Genomic DNA, 14,232 nt, shown 5'->3' on the forward strand with positions numbered 1-14,232 from the left:
CAGCAGATGATCAGTGTGGGGCTCACTCTGACACTGTGTAAAATAACTGCCATTAAACTTTTATTGTTGGGCAAACCCTACACTCTTGTTCTTAAAGAGGTGAGGGATTCCTACAGAGCATTCATTTTTTCCCTGGAAGCACTCATGCTGGATAGATCTTTTAATTGCTTCCTCCTGGTTCTGAAAGCTCAGCCTTCATATGGTGTTCAGGTTGGACTTCAAATGAGGCAAGGAGCTGGAGAAAAGACATTTTGTGTGTAAGGGACTGGACTGTGCTATGGCCCTTCCAAGGGTGACAAGTTTGCTTAAGTTAACTGCTTGATCAGGACTAAGTCCCAGTCATGGGCTAGAGATCTTCAGGTGTGAGGACACAGAGTTAGTCTGCTATGAAGATGACAGCTTTCTGTGTGGAGAAGAGAATGTTACCATCCTTTCTGTAAGTGTCAGATAAAGCAAATTCAGCCATGCTTGTGCAGCATGAAGAATAAATAAACTTTTTCTTTTTTCAAGACAGATCCTTCAATTTTCTCACATTTGAGAGCAGTAAATTATACTGCTTCTCATGGTGCGAATTTCTAAATAGTCTGATACAAAATTTTTCTATTGTCTCCTTAATTAATTTGGATGTCTTTTTTTTCTTCTAGCAAAGGGGATGATTTTCACTGACTGTAACGTTTTAAGCTGATATGATAAAATCTTGCTCTAATGGAAAACCAATTAAAAAGCAGACCTGGGAGCAGCAATACCAACTTGTCACCCAACACTGCTCTCCTTGAGTAGGTACGTGAACTTTAGTATCCCTTCTCCCAAAGGTACACGTTTTGTGGGGTATAAATAAGGACTTTGTTGTGCTGACTTTCTCTTCACCAGACCAAAGAAATGTAAATATAGATCAGGAAATGTTCAAGGCAACCCGCGGTGTGGGGAGTTAATCTACTTAATATGCACATAAAAAGCTTTTATAGGGATGATCATCAGCACAAGCTCTTGTCTGATGTTCACTGTAATTAAAGTTGTGTCCCAGGCCTCTAAATCTCAGCAGCCTGGACTGCTCTGAGCATTGAGAGACAGCCAGCTGAGCACTGAGAGCACAATGCTGGCACGTAGCACTTCAGCTCATTGTGAATTTCCCAGCTTTAAACTGAGCCCTAAACACAACTGCAAATCTCTGCAATGAGGCCTCTGCGAGCTGAGCTTCCCTGGGTGTGCTGGGATTTTCTGGGATGAGAACAAAGCACCTCTGTCTTGAGGGCTCAGCGTTCTTGGTGACTAATCTGGAGCTGGAGACTTGGCCCCAACAGGAACTGGTTACTCTGCTCTGGGTTCCAGCTGCTGGGCACAGTTTGTTGACTTTACCCTCTGCAAACGTTGTAATGTGTATACTTAAAGGAAAAAAAGTCTACAAACTTCAGAAGGTGAAAGACACCACTTCATAATCTTCCACCTCTGAGTATAGGAACAAAGAGCCAACGTGCAGCCGTAATTATATTTAATGCATTGTTGCCAAATATTCTGAAAATATATTGAGGTGTGCTCTGTGATTTTTGTATGCATGGGAATATAGATGTGCAAAGCTGAACAGAGCTTCATTTCCTTCCTGTGATTGGTGTTTGCAGTGACTTGAATCTCTTAAAATGTTTTGCCGAAGTGAAGCATATCTCCCTGTTCAGAAAGGAATAAGGATGGTGAGTATCTACTGGAGAGGTAGTGTTTAAAGGTTCTGCTTTGTTTATTTATTTATTTTGTTTATTTGTTTTTGTTTGTTTGTTTGGTTTTGCTTTTTTATAATTCTGATATGAAAAATAAAGAACAAAAATCTCTTACCTGGAGTGAATGCCAGGGAAGAGACATAGCACAATGTGTTTCTTTGCATTAAATACCAGGTAAGTGATGCAGCTGGACTTATTCAGATGGCATTACAGAAGTTTTCAAGTCCCCAAATGTACTGGTGATGGGTGTGTGTTCTAGCATTCAGGAATATCCATGTGTCGGTGAGAATGAATTTCATGTCATTCCTGCTTTGTTGAAGACGCATTTTTCTCAGCTCTTTGCAGTACTGAAAGGGCCAAGTATCACATTCACACTGGTTAAGGAAATCATTCATGAAATGAAAACATATTTTCCAAGACATTTATTGACTGTGTGTCCAAGGGGATCCCATCAGCAGCCCAAGAGGGAAATGCTGTTCAGAAAAATCACAGAATGATGCCTTGCAGTTCTCACTTGTTCTGAGGATGCCCATGATCTCCAGTTTTCTCAAGTTATTTTCAGGTGGAGAGGGATAAATTGGCACAAGCTGTTGAATGGAACAGTTCTTTCTTTATTTAGAAATATTTACTCAAACTTATTCATTTTTTACTGTTCTACATGGTCTTTACTGAAATTAGTACAGTGTTTATTTGCAGCATTTTGAAAAATACTGTATGTAGTTTCTTTATATTTTAAGCCTTTTTAATGGGAAGAAATAAGGTAGGGTTTTCTGCATGTTCTTCATTCTCTGCTTTCCTAAGGGCAAGAACTTCTGTTGGAAAGTTGGAGGAAGAAGTTGATCCCACAGTACAACAAGTTTGGCACATCCCCATGGCCTTGAGATGGTGTTTTCCCTGGAATGTCCAAAGACACCTAAAGGTAGGTGATAACTGTTACTTGTGTTTTACAGTTGGTAAAATTAGACCACTAGAGGTTTAAGTGGTTCACCTGAAGATCAGATAATAAATCCAGAGTGTGTTAAGCACCAAGCTCCCCAATTCTTAGCCTCTGGCAGAATAGCTCCACTTAGAAAAGGAAAAAAATCCCCAAACCCTCTAATTAGTCATGGAAGGAGTGAATGTGCAGGAATCTCATACACTTTTAATCACACAGCTCTTTTTCATTGATGCAAAGCATTTCTAGAGTGTGAGTTCACAGGGAGAAAGGGTGACTGAGGTGAGAAGTGTTCAAACAGCTGAACAAACCACACATGCACTTGAAATTACTGCAGGGTTTGTAAGTTCATAAAAGCCTCATAACTATAATGTTTATTAGCCAGCATGATAATTTTCCAAGGGAAATAGGGAGTGTTGTGAGTTAATTATCCCCCCACTGTGCTGCATGCTGTAACACTGGAGAAAAAAAATTATTTTTCTTTTATTTCTGCTTGTGATTGACCAATATCGTGGTGATACAGAGAGGTTATGTGGCTATAAAAACAAAGCAAAAATCCCCAGCAAACCAAAGAATGACACTGGGATGTGTCATGTTGAAATGAGATAGCGATAGAGATAACTCATTATTAATGCTCCTACACACAACAAGGAAGTCTTTGGGGAACATTTTTCTGTATGACCGTGCCATTTGTCCCTGACTTGCAAAAAAGCTGCATTCACACTGAATCTCATTCAGAGAAATGAACTTGGCAGATTAGGGGAATGGATTTCAAATCAAAATCCACAACTTTTAGGTGGATTGATTTATTTTTCTGATGTGAGATTTGTTAGGATAGTGATCTTCAAAAGTGTGATTTCTGTGTTTAGAGTAATATCCTTGTTGGGCTTTCATGCAGCTGGGAAGTATGATTCCCTAAAAGTTTGTATTTTAGAGATTTTTTTTTTTTGCAGGAAAAGTAATTTTTTCCACAAGACTCTGAAAGAAATTTATAATGGATATAAATGGAGTTTATTAAGGCTTTGGAAGATCACAACCCACATTAATCTGTAAAACTCAGTGTCTCATAGCAAGTAGCCAAGTTTAGTGTTCTTGGGTTCAGGTAATGATTCCTGGATACAGTTCTGTGATCCTGACCTCAAGCAGCATATTTTCCGGGACAAGAATGTTTTCTCCAGTAGGTGTGGGACAAAAGCTTATATATTGATCAGACCAGCTACTTCCTGATTGAAGTATGAGAATAACTCACATGTCTGAAGTGGGTAACAAATATAAAAATATCTCAACAGCTGCATGAGCTAAAAAGACAGTTGCAAATAATGCCATTTATACATTCCTGAAGTCTCCAAAGAGTAAGGATTATTGGTCAGCCTACTAATTTTCCAAGGGAAGTAGGTGATGTGAGTTAACCCTCCAGTACACTGCACACATTTTGACAGTGAAGAGAGCACCACATGGAACAATGTTTCATCTTTTTATTTGTTGATGAGAAATCAAAATCACATGGGGAAAGCACTGAGAATTCAAAAGCATTGGGAAATCCCTACAGTTTTTTTTTTTTTCCAACTGCAGACTATTATGCCACTTTAAATAAACATTGTAATCTAGCAGACTAGTATTAAGATAAATGTTTTGTGGCCTCAGCTAAGTCCATTTCCTGCCCTCATTTCTCAGGGTGCAGTTGAGAATGGCAATAGCTGGAGCACTTGGGAGGGATCTGGACAGACACTGATAAAGTACTGGGTAAAAAAGGAGTAGCTGATGACACCCATGGGTGGCCCTTTGCAATGTTTTATTTACTGAAATCTCTGATATTATTTGCAACAAAAGCATTCTTCTGACAGGAGGCTGTTCTGGTTGTTCAGACATGTTCTGTGTCAGTTAATAGGCTGATGTCCTAAAGTGGGAGACTGGGCTGGGGTTAAAATCCGCTGATGTAAGAGATAATGCACTTTTCCTGTCTGTAACACGGGATATTTGTCGTTTAGAAAGGTGACCGATTGCTAACCTGATTATGTTACCTGAACAGAGGAGTTAAAAATGGACTGCCCATCTGGGTGGATTTATTCCTGAGTGGATCCACTTGCTAGTTTTGGAGACTAAGGGATAATGCATGGTAGGGCTTTGGACACTTAGGATATCCATGAGATTGAAAGGCCAGATATTCAGTTAAGTTTTCTTGGGACAGGAAGAAACAAGGCAGGCCTGGCCATACTGAGTTGTTTGCAGGCTGAAGAGAGTTCAAGCTTAGCAGGTGTTAGGCCACTCTAACGATTCTAAAAGGTTTCCAGATAGTGACAGGAGACATGACAGCAGAATACCAGAAACAGCAATTCAGATGAAACAGCCCTGGAATACCCTTTTTTTGTTTTTAACTTTCTCTTCAACATCTGTGTTTTTTCCCATGAAACTTTTGTAATGGTGAGGTACAGTAGAAAATGATCCCTCTGAGGCAATATTTCTCCTAGACTTTGAAGGAATACTGATTTGGCTTCCACAGTTTATTTACTGTCATTGCCTGTGCTGGCTGTAGGAAGACCATAACAGTGTAATACTGTGAGTAATGATGCACATGGGGGCCTGATGAGCTCCCAGCAGATCATCTGAAGGCTGATGCCATGTTGCAGGAAACTTAAGAGAAGCCTTTCAAATCATCAGGTGCTTTTTCCCTCTCAGGACTTGCTGCTGCAGAGTTTCAAGGCTCCCTTTGAATGGTTTATCTTCCTCTTTGTGTCCTGTGGGAGACAGAGAGCTGTATGTAGCTGGTCATTATGGGAATCCTCACAGATGTCTCACTAGCATAACATAAGAGATGCCATTGCAAAAAGATGGATTTCAGAATTACATGTATACAGTGGATGATAAATGCAGGTGACAACAAAGAAACATCAATAAGAACTCCGTGTAGGAAAGCTACTGCACTGACTCAGTCTCCTTCAGTAAAAGAGTGTGGTCCATAGATTTTTGTTATTCCAGCAAAGCACAGAGTCTAGCTTATCACATTTTCAGTTTCGTTTAAACTTGCAGGAAGGTTTATTGGAGCCTTGAACTCCACACCAAAACAAAACCTTTGACAACTTCAAAACTTGAAGAGGATTTTTTTCCCCCATTCACTCATTCCTGTTCAAATCCATTTCTTCCATCAGCTGAGGACACTGGCAAATGAACTGGCACCCCTGAGCTAATATTCATTCTGGTGGGACCCCAAACTAAGAGAGACCTTGATGGGTGTTCCTCTCCAGCAGCAACCTGTGGTTCTTGGCAGCCCAGGGAAGGAAAGGGGCGACACCAGCCAGAGGAAGGGTTTCTGTTTTCAGTGCACCAGCCAGATTTTAGGTGCTGCTGCCAAGAATGCAGATTTTATTAGTGCTGCAAAAAGAAACTCTGTTCAGGGGTCTTTATTTTCAATTCCAGTTTAATTCATGTTAATACTGCAAAGCATTTTCTCCACTACTCTAATGCCATTTCACAGCCCCAGGTGGAGTTGCCCTCATGTTACAGCGTGGAAATGGGTTCAGGGTCTTTAGGGAGTTAGAGTTGTTATACCAGATTTAATGCATAAATGGGCAAATTATGGTGGTGGGGGAGAGATGGGGTAGGGAGAGGAAAGGCCTGGAATATGTGAATTGGTTTCAATAAGAACCAATGTGAAATTTCATCCTCTTCTCAAGAAGACACCAGCCTTTTCAAAGTCTCCCCCATTTTTCTAGGCTTAAAGTAAATAAGTAAATCGCTCATGCTCCCATTTGCTGGCTTCCAATGGAACCCAGAACCAGGGGGTACAAAAGAGATATAGAAAATAATTTAATGGCTTGAAAGGCAATAGTTTACAAATGGATGAGGTAGGATTGGTTCTTAAGAATTGCCCCATTTAGTTTCTATAGCAGAGGATTGCAGCAGAAGAATTTTGTTCACCTATTCCTGTGTTCACGATATACACCAAACAGGCTATGCCAGGTGCTTGAGTGAATAAATAGGTAATTACTGAAACTTTCAATTACATTAGCTCTAAACCCTCATTTTGTTACTTCCTTTAATTATCCAAGCCAAATAAACACAGAGGAGTGTGTCTCACATTAATTTAGGCCCAGGCTCAGCACGGTAATTTAATTAAGCACCAGTGTAATTCACAGGACATTAGAAGTCCCACTGAAACCCACTTCTGCTGTTTTGCAGTTGTTTCGAAGCTGGTTTTACTTCTTGACACTCCAAGACAAGCCAAGCTTTTTTTTTTTTTTTTTCATTTCAGCTCAAGTTATGAGCAGGGGAGAAAGGCAATTTGAGGTTAAGTGGAGAAAAATTTTACAGACTGCTTGGGGAAAAGCTGAATTTGAAGTAGAAATGAGCGTTAGAGGATCTGAAGCATGTGTGGGCTGGGTGTTTGTCAAGCTGCAGGTGGAGGTCCTTGCTATGTACCCATTCCCAAGGAGCTGCTTGGGTGGGTCTGCCCAGGAGGGGACAGGAGGCCACTCCCTGTTAAACACCCTGGGGCTGGGCTCTGTTGTGCCCGTCATAAGGAGTGCCGTGATAAAAACTTTGTTGGATGCTGGCAGAAACCAGATTTGCACTTGATTGCTCACCTTGCTTGCCTGGGTAGCTGAGAGTGTGCTGGGGGAGCTCTTTGCTGCTGCTGAAACTGTGGCAGAGGAATTGCCTGGATGAATTTCTGTTCTAAAGAAACCCTCACCTTGGCATTAGCTGGGTTGAAATACTTTTAAGATCCAACTTGCTCAGAGTGTGGTCTTGTTCATGTTGGTATGAATAACTCCATTATGTAAAAAAAAAATTATGACTGCATAAATTAACCCTGTGCCATTCTTTCAAGAAATTGTGAATGCAATTGGGGAATTGACAGATATCTGGAATATTAATTGAAAAGACCAGACAAAATTTTGTATTTCTTGTTATGGCTACCACAATGTTACAACTTTCTTTTAGCTTTAAATAATTATCTAGATAATTATTCATTTTGTTTTAAACCTATTAAAACCATGCTATAAAAATTAGTGCCAGTTTTATATAACATGTAGACAAACTTTGCCCATGTAAAATGGTTTTTAGTTGAGGAAAATACCTTAAACTTTACAAGATGTTTTGAAACATCTTGACAGAACTTCTGATGTAATGATAGAGAAAATGCTCAAAGATTAGCATTTTAAACCAAATGTTTTTTGTGTAAAACAAGAAGAATTAATCATCATGTTGAAGGGGAGTTGTTATAACAATGAAGCAATTTATCAAATGCAGGGTTATGAATAGACTCTAAAAACCTCTTAGCTTCTTGTCCAGAGCTGCTTTCCCACAAAGTTAACAGAAAGTCACCGACAGAGTTGCTGGGAAACTGGGATACTTGCATGTAGAAAATTGCTTGGGAAATGTTTCTATTTTTGGATTTTTCAACACATAATTCTGAAAAAAGCTTGTTTCTTTCTCTCTATACCCACTCCCTCTGTTTGCCTAAAATTTCTGATGGGAATGCTGCTGCCTCAAATGAATAGTACATTTTAACTTTGCATTTCAATGTTACTGTACAAAGTTGTTATTAAAAAAATTAAAGAAATAACTATTTTAAAACAGCACTGCTGTCCTTTCAAGCACTTTCAATTACTACCACTTATTTTAACTGAATTGTTTGTTAAATTTGCAGCACATCTTCTGTGCAATCTGGTCAGTCTGTAGGAACTGCTGGGTTACTTCTGTTTCTTTATCTGCTCCAAGGGAAGTGTTTCTGAGTCAGCAAAGGCAACCCAGCACATTTTCCAGCTTCCAGGAGGGAAGGCTCAGGAGAAAGACAGGCAAACCACTGATGAGCCAGTAACAGTAAACAGAAAGGAGGAAGAGCCAAGTGGAGCAGCTTGGAAGGAAGGCCCAGGTGGACACCAAGAGCTGAGCACTCTCACTCTGGCAGTGGAGTAAGAAAACTTGGAGCAAGCACACTCAGCAAGATCATGATGAACTTCTCAGAAATTAGCCAAATTGTATTGCACAAATTTACAGTCCCTGCTACACTGAAAGTCACAGCAGGGGTACTTGTCTCAGTCTTGTCTCTGACACTCCTTCTCTTCAGAGAGATTAATGCTGTCCAGGGGCTGGGGATGTAAAGGAAACCCTTCCTTCCTCCCAGCTGCTCCTCACATGTCCCAGGACTGCGACAAGCGGTATTGGGGTTAGGGTTCTGCTCCTCAATACAAGCAGCCTAAGTCTTCTCTAATAGGCTCCTCATTGTCCTTGTCCCTGTTCTCCAGACTTTTTGTGTTTTGCCCACATCCTCCTGGGATGGTGGTGCCCACAGCTGAGCCCTCTGCTTCCCCCAACAGAGCTGAGTGCGAGCGTTGCTCCATGTGTTCTACAGATGACACTTGGTTATTCTTCCCACAATGGTTTTCCATTTTTCCCAGCAGCATGGTGTTGTTGACTCATATCTGTGATTTAATGTATTATAGCTCAGTAGTGAAATGGTAGAAGATTTGTGGGTTTGATTTTTTTTTTACCTTTCTGGCTGCTTTAATAAAAAGAAAAAAGAGGTGCAATAGGATCACTGGCAAACTTAGTTTATTTAATTTATTGGTGTTCTCAATGCTCAGGTTGAAAAGCCACATTCACAGAAGTGCCTGCTGACATCATGAATCACCAGTCACTAAGACTGGGCTATCAGAAGAGCTGTACAACCCTTTTAATCAGTATCAGCTGAGAGGATTGTGCTTGACTTCAGGTTTGGTTGTCTTCACAAAATAGTTTTAATAATTTTTTTTTAATTGGCTCTGAAGTCAGAGTTTGAAAGCAAAGCTAAAAGTCTAGTCCTTATTTCTCTTTTGTTTCTGTGAAGCCAAAATATTGTTGTCCCCTTGCTGTCTGTGTTGCAGCAATCTGAACTTGTTTTCAGCCCAAATATTAGCTGTGTGTCCAAGCCTTCTTTCTCCTGTCAACAAATTCATGTTGATGGAAGGCTCAGTTTTGTTATTCAGGCTTAAAACTGTGTTTTACCTTGCAGGTCTACACTGGAGGCATTATGTAATGAGAAATATCAGAGATAAGAAATCCTGAAAAACCATCATTTGTATGCAAGCTGACATGTTTCAACAGCATGGACAGGGATTAAAAGGTTGCAGTTTTTTAAATTTGTTGTTGTTGTTGTTGTGTTGGGGTTTGGGGTTATTATATTTTTAAATTTTAAATACAATTTGGAAACAGATGAGTGCTTAACATCTTGAGACCAAACATATGTTAGTGTGAAGTAGCAAACTTGTGTGTTTGTTGCCCATTCCATGATTACAAGCCAGAAATATTTTGACATCACTAGTTAAAGTCTGATAAAAGGTAATTATTGGCATTGAATCACCCAAGATGTTTGCTATGTTGGCTGCCTTTCAGTCCATCCCACTGAATGTTGCAGTGCTTTCCAGTCAGACATTAGAGACCATTTCATGGATGCTTACAGCAACCTGTCAAAGTTTCCTGCCACCGTATGTGTACTGACTCCATAAATCCCAGAGTATTTATTGCTGGGGCTGTCATTTTCTTCTTAGAAAAACATTTAGTACTCAGATTGTATCTTCTGCACACATTCAAGTGCGAAAAGAAAAGAGAGAAAACGGAGAAAAACAAAAAGAAAGTCTTGCAATAGTTCATTTTCAACTCGTGTTTTGTGTTTGTGGATGTTGCAGCAGCTGTGGACTCTGCAAAGTGGAGTGACTCTTGATTTAGTCTGGGACATGATTTTTCTCATTCTCCCACTGCTTCCTGGGCTCAACACGTCCCAGTGTTGTTTGGGAGAGATAAGGAGTCAGCTGGCTGCTTTTCCAGGCAGCATTACTCTCCCCTTGCCTCTCCCTGCAGACAGCAACTTCTGTGTGATAAGGCTAAGTTTTCAGCTCTGAACATTCATCAAAACACACCATTCCTCTTGTAAGAGCATTTAACTGAGATCTCTGATGCATGGCCAATTTGTCTCCTGCACAATGTTCCTCTCAGTTTTCAGCTTTAATGCAGCAGGGTCAGAAATAATCAGGCTTTGAACCGGGACCGTGTGGCCAAGCATGCAGAGTAGGAAGCAGAAGGTTTGACAATTGCATCATTATCTGTGCCATGCAGAGAGAGCAGCCCACCAGAGAGCTCTGTATCCCAAATGTAGTGGTGGAAATGGGAGTCAGTCCTCTCTCTCCCCATCCAGAATTCTGGGCAGTGGGCTGGACAACAGCATGAATGTTCAGGGCTGCGTTGTTCAGCTTCTGAGTTTTTTGGTTTTCTTTTTTATTTTTTTCTGCCTCTGTAACTTATCCCTCCCTCTTCTCTACAGCATCCTCGAGGCTGATGTGCTGCTGGTAGAGCCAGACACTCATATTCATCCCAAATCTGTTTTGTTTTTTTGCCAGCTTTACTTCCTGATTCAAACTGGCCAGGGGAGCAGTGGTTCTAACTAGGCCAAGGTGCATGTTAGGAAGTGAGAACAGGAGACTGTGAGCTCTTACCAGCATCAAGAAAAGGCTGCAGACAGCTTAGCAGCCATCAGGACTGGAGATGGTTGGGGGCAGAATGCTGTGAATGCTGCTGGTTCCTTCAGAATTCCACTGGAATGGGTATTTCTGACTTAAGGGGAAAAACCCTCCCCATAAAGAATAGGGTGGGTTTAGTTCTTAGGACATTTAATGATGTACTGGCATGTAGTAACTGCACTATAAATATAGTCTGAAAAAATACGAGCTTAGTTTGGAAGCTGCTCTCAGCTAAATTATGGGGTTTTGATCCTGACCTAAACTGATCCCACATGTTCCTGTATTCTCCCAATGTTTGACTGCACAGTAAATCAACAGTAATTTTTGCTTTTTATTGCAAAGAATAAATACAAGAGATTGGAAATTATATGACTTTGACATATGTTTATCACATGGTTTGGGATTTTTTTATATCTTTTCAGGTTTAAGATTTAAATAAAGTTTAAAACAGGTACAGAGGATCAAAATCTGTTAACTGGTATTAGCTCAGAGAAAGCAGTCTGAGGTTCACCAAAGTGCTCATTTCACAAACACTCAGTGCCTCTACAGAGAAGAATGCACTGATTTTACAAGTATTGATGTGCTCTGCTCACATGTACTAATTGTGTGAAGAAATAGTACCACAGCAGGGAACAGTTAAGGAGGAGGAAATATCAAGTGACTTCTTTGGTAATGATACCCACTGCTTTAAAGCAACAGCCATGGTATCCCTGGATTGTGATGCTTCTCCTTTGAAAAATTAGCATGTTCAGTATTTATTCTTTTTAACATCTCCTAAGGCCTTCTCTTCCCTCTTCTTCACTCCTCCTTGTACCCACTTCAGGGATGATGCCATAAGCAAGTGTCTGTTCTGCAGCATGGAGCTTAGCCTGCCCACTTCAGCTTTAAAACTGTTTGCCTTTCTGTTCACAAACACTTTTTTTGTTATCTGATCTGTGCCCTCCAGCCTTTTTTATTTTTAAGATATTTTATACTTTTTGTTGTACCTTGTAACTTCTCCCTATTCTTCAGCTGCGTTTTCCAATTTCTTCCTTTTTTTGTTTTAACTTAAGAGTCGGTATTTATAATTCTTTTCTGGTACTATTGAAATGTGGCTGAACTTGTCTTCTTGAACTTGGCTTTCCTAATGAACTGACTTTCCCTTCTGAAACATTAGTCTGGCAGCATGATTTTGGTGAGCTGACTGCCCACACAAGTCTGCTGCCATGTGGGCTACAGAGTCAGCTTGTCTGAAGCCTTCCTCAGTAATTACCAGGTAATAAAAGTAAACTGCCCCATAAAACCACATGGATGAACCGTGCTATTGCTGGCTTGCCCTACTCAGCCATCCTCTTCCTGTGTGCTGGATCTTTAGGGCAGGGGAAAGGACTAGCCAGGGTCCCTTGTGGCTCTCTTCTCTGTGTTTCTGCTAACTGGTGACCTGGCTATGGGCTGCCAATGACAATTCTCAGAAGCACATCTCAAACTAGGAGCCTGAAGCAGTGAATCTAAGAAGTTCCTATTTTATTTGTCAGGAGGGGGAAAAAAAGAAGTTAAGGCACTCCAAAGTTGTCCTCCAATGCTTAACTGTTTCCTAGACACCTTGGGAAATGTTTCAGAGTAATTCTTCAAAGCTTATCTATTGCAGCACTAAATTAGCTGCTGCAGAGTGAAAGTGTCTAACATGGACTCAAAAAGAGGTCAGCTTTGCAACTTGCCTGAATTGGCCATGACTCAAACTGGCAGAACTAGTCTTAATTTTGTCGTTCAGTAGATATGTATAACAGCTTTATGGGGAACTGGAAATGTCAGGTTTCTGCCAACCTACTAACAGGATTTATATCACTCTTGTAACTCGTAATTTTTACTGCTGGGGCTCTGGTATCTTCTTTTATCATGTGTGTCTTCTGCCTCATTTTATTTTTTACTTCTTGATGAGATAACAATTGCATTTGGGGTTTGGGTTTTTGTTTTTTGGTTTTTTTTTTTTTTGCTTTTGTTATAACTAAGTAACTGAGTTTTCAGTCTTCTTCAGGGCTTGCAAGTATGTCTGTGCAGAGCTCCTGGGAGAATGGTAAAGGTGTTTAAAATTTTATACAGAAGGCTGTTAAAATACAGGATGGCAACTTGGGAGGGGCGTGCTTCTGAGTTGTAGAGCATTCACAAACAGCCAGAATATCTTAGGGTATCATTTAATCTATGCTTCTGTCCCAAAGAAGAATCTTTACACTAATATTCCTAACAGAGGCTTGTCTAAATTGTCCTTACATAATGACAACCCTTCAGCTTCATTAGGCAACCTTAACCCTTGGAAAGCTTTTCTTAATCTTGAGTCTAAATATTCCCAGATCCCAGAAATAACCTGTTTGGGATAGTGCCAAAAGAATTCAGCTTCTCGTCTGCTTGCTGCACTGATTTATCCAGAAGTGGAGGAGGGAAGCAAAGTATGAAAGGTACTTTCAGAACAAAGTGGGTATTTTCAGTCCTTTTTGTCAGATTGATTCTTTTTGTCATTAACATTACTGGGAATGCCTGCAAACACTTCAGGGTCTCCCCTTTGCAAGAGGGATCACAGCTGAGTGTTTCCTGCACTGAAACCAAAATCCTGAGCTTTCTGCAAGGGCTGCACATGTCCACACTGCTTTTAGTTAAAAGCCAAAGGGCTGAGAGCTAGGCAAGGGAGCTGAGAAGGAGAAGCACTCGAGAAGGCCTTGATTAATAGCATTCCTTAATGACAATGGCTGTTTTATGGTTTTTATAAGGACTGTAGTGTTTCTCATACATAAAAATAGACAAGATGTGGTTGCAATTAATGGAGAGCTCTTTGTTGGAGCTGTTGACTGTAGTAAAAAACCCAAGGGTTTCTTATGCTCCTCAGTAGTAAAACTAACTAAATACATCTAGGGCCGCCTTGTGTCACTCCATGGCATCTTTCAAAGCTGTAATTAGGAGCTATCTAATGAGTTGTGGCTATAGCATGTGGATCAGATGACTCAAATATTTACTTTAGTCCTCTGATTCTCTGTTTCTACACAAGTGAGAATAACTTGGGTGTAATGTCTAGAGACTCATTTTTCTTGGGTTGTCTTGCCTAGAAACTTCATTTCTTCCCCATGGT

At 40.4% G+C, this 14,232-nt stretch overlaps 1 long non-coding RNA gene across 2 annotated transcripts; it reads left to right on the forward strand.

Moving 5' to 3' along the window:
- The first annotated feature begins 657 nt into the window (after nucleotides 1-657).
- On the forward strand, nucleotides 658-10,176 carry LOC128806492 (uncharacterized). Of its 2 annotated transcripts, none has more exons than XR_008436843.1 (3): nucleotides 658-780; nucleotides 2,511-2,628; nucleotides 9,635-10,176. It is a non-coding gene; the product is annotated as an uncharacterized LOC128806492 (long non-coding RNA). The 2 variants fall into 2 exon arrangements; XR_008436844.1 differs by lacking the exon at nucleotides 9,635-10,176 and adding an exon at nucleotides 8,362-8,722.
- The last annotated feature ends 4,056 nt before the right edge of the window (nucleotides 10,177-14,232 follow it).

The sequence above is a fragment of the Vidua macroura genome, chromosome 4, assembly GCF_024509145.1.
Source record: "Vidua macroura isolate BioBank_ID:100142 chromosome 4, ASM2450914v1, whole genome shotgun sequence".
Taxonomy (NCBI): Eukaryota; Metazoa; Chordata; class Aves; order Passeriformes; family Viduidae; genus Vidua; species Vidua macroura.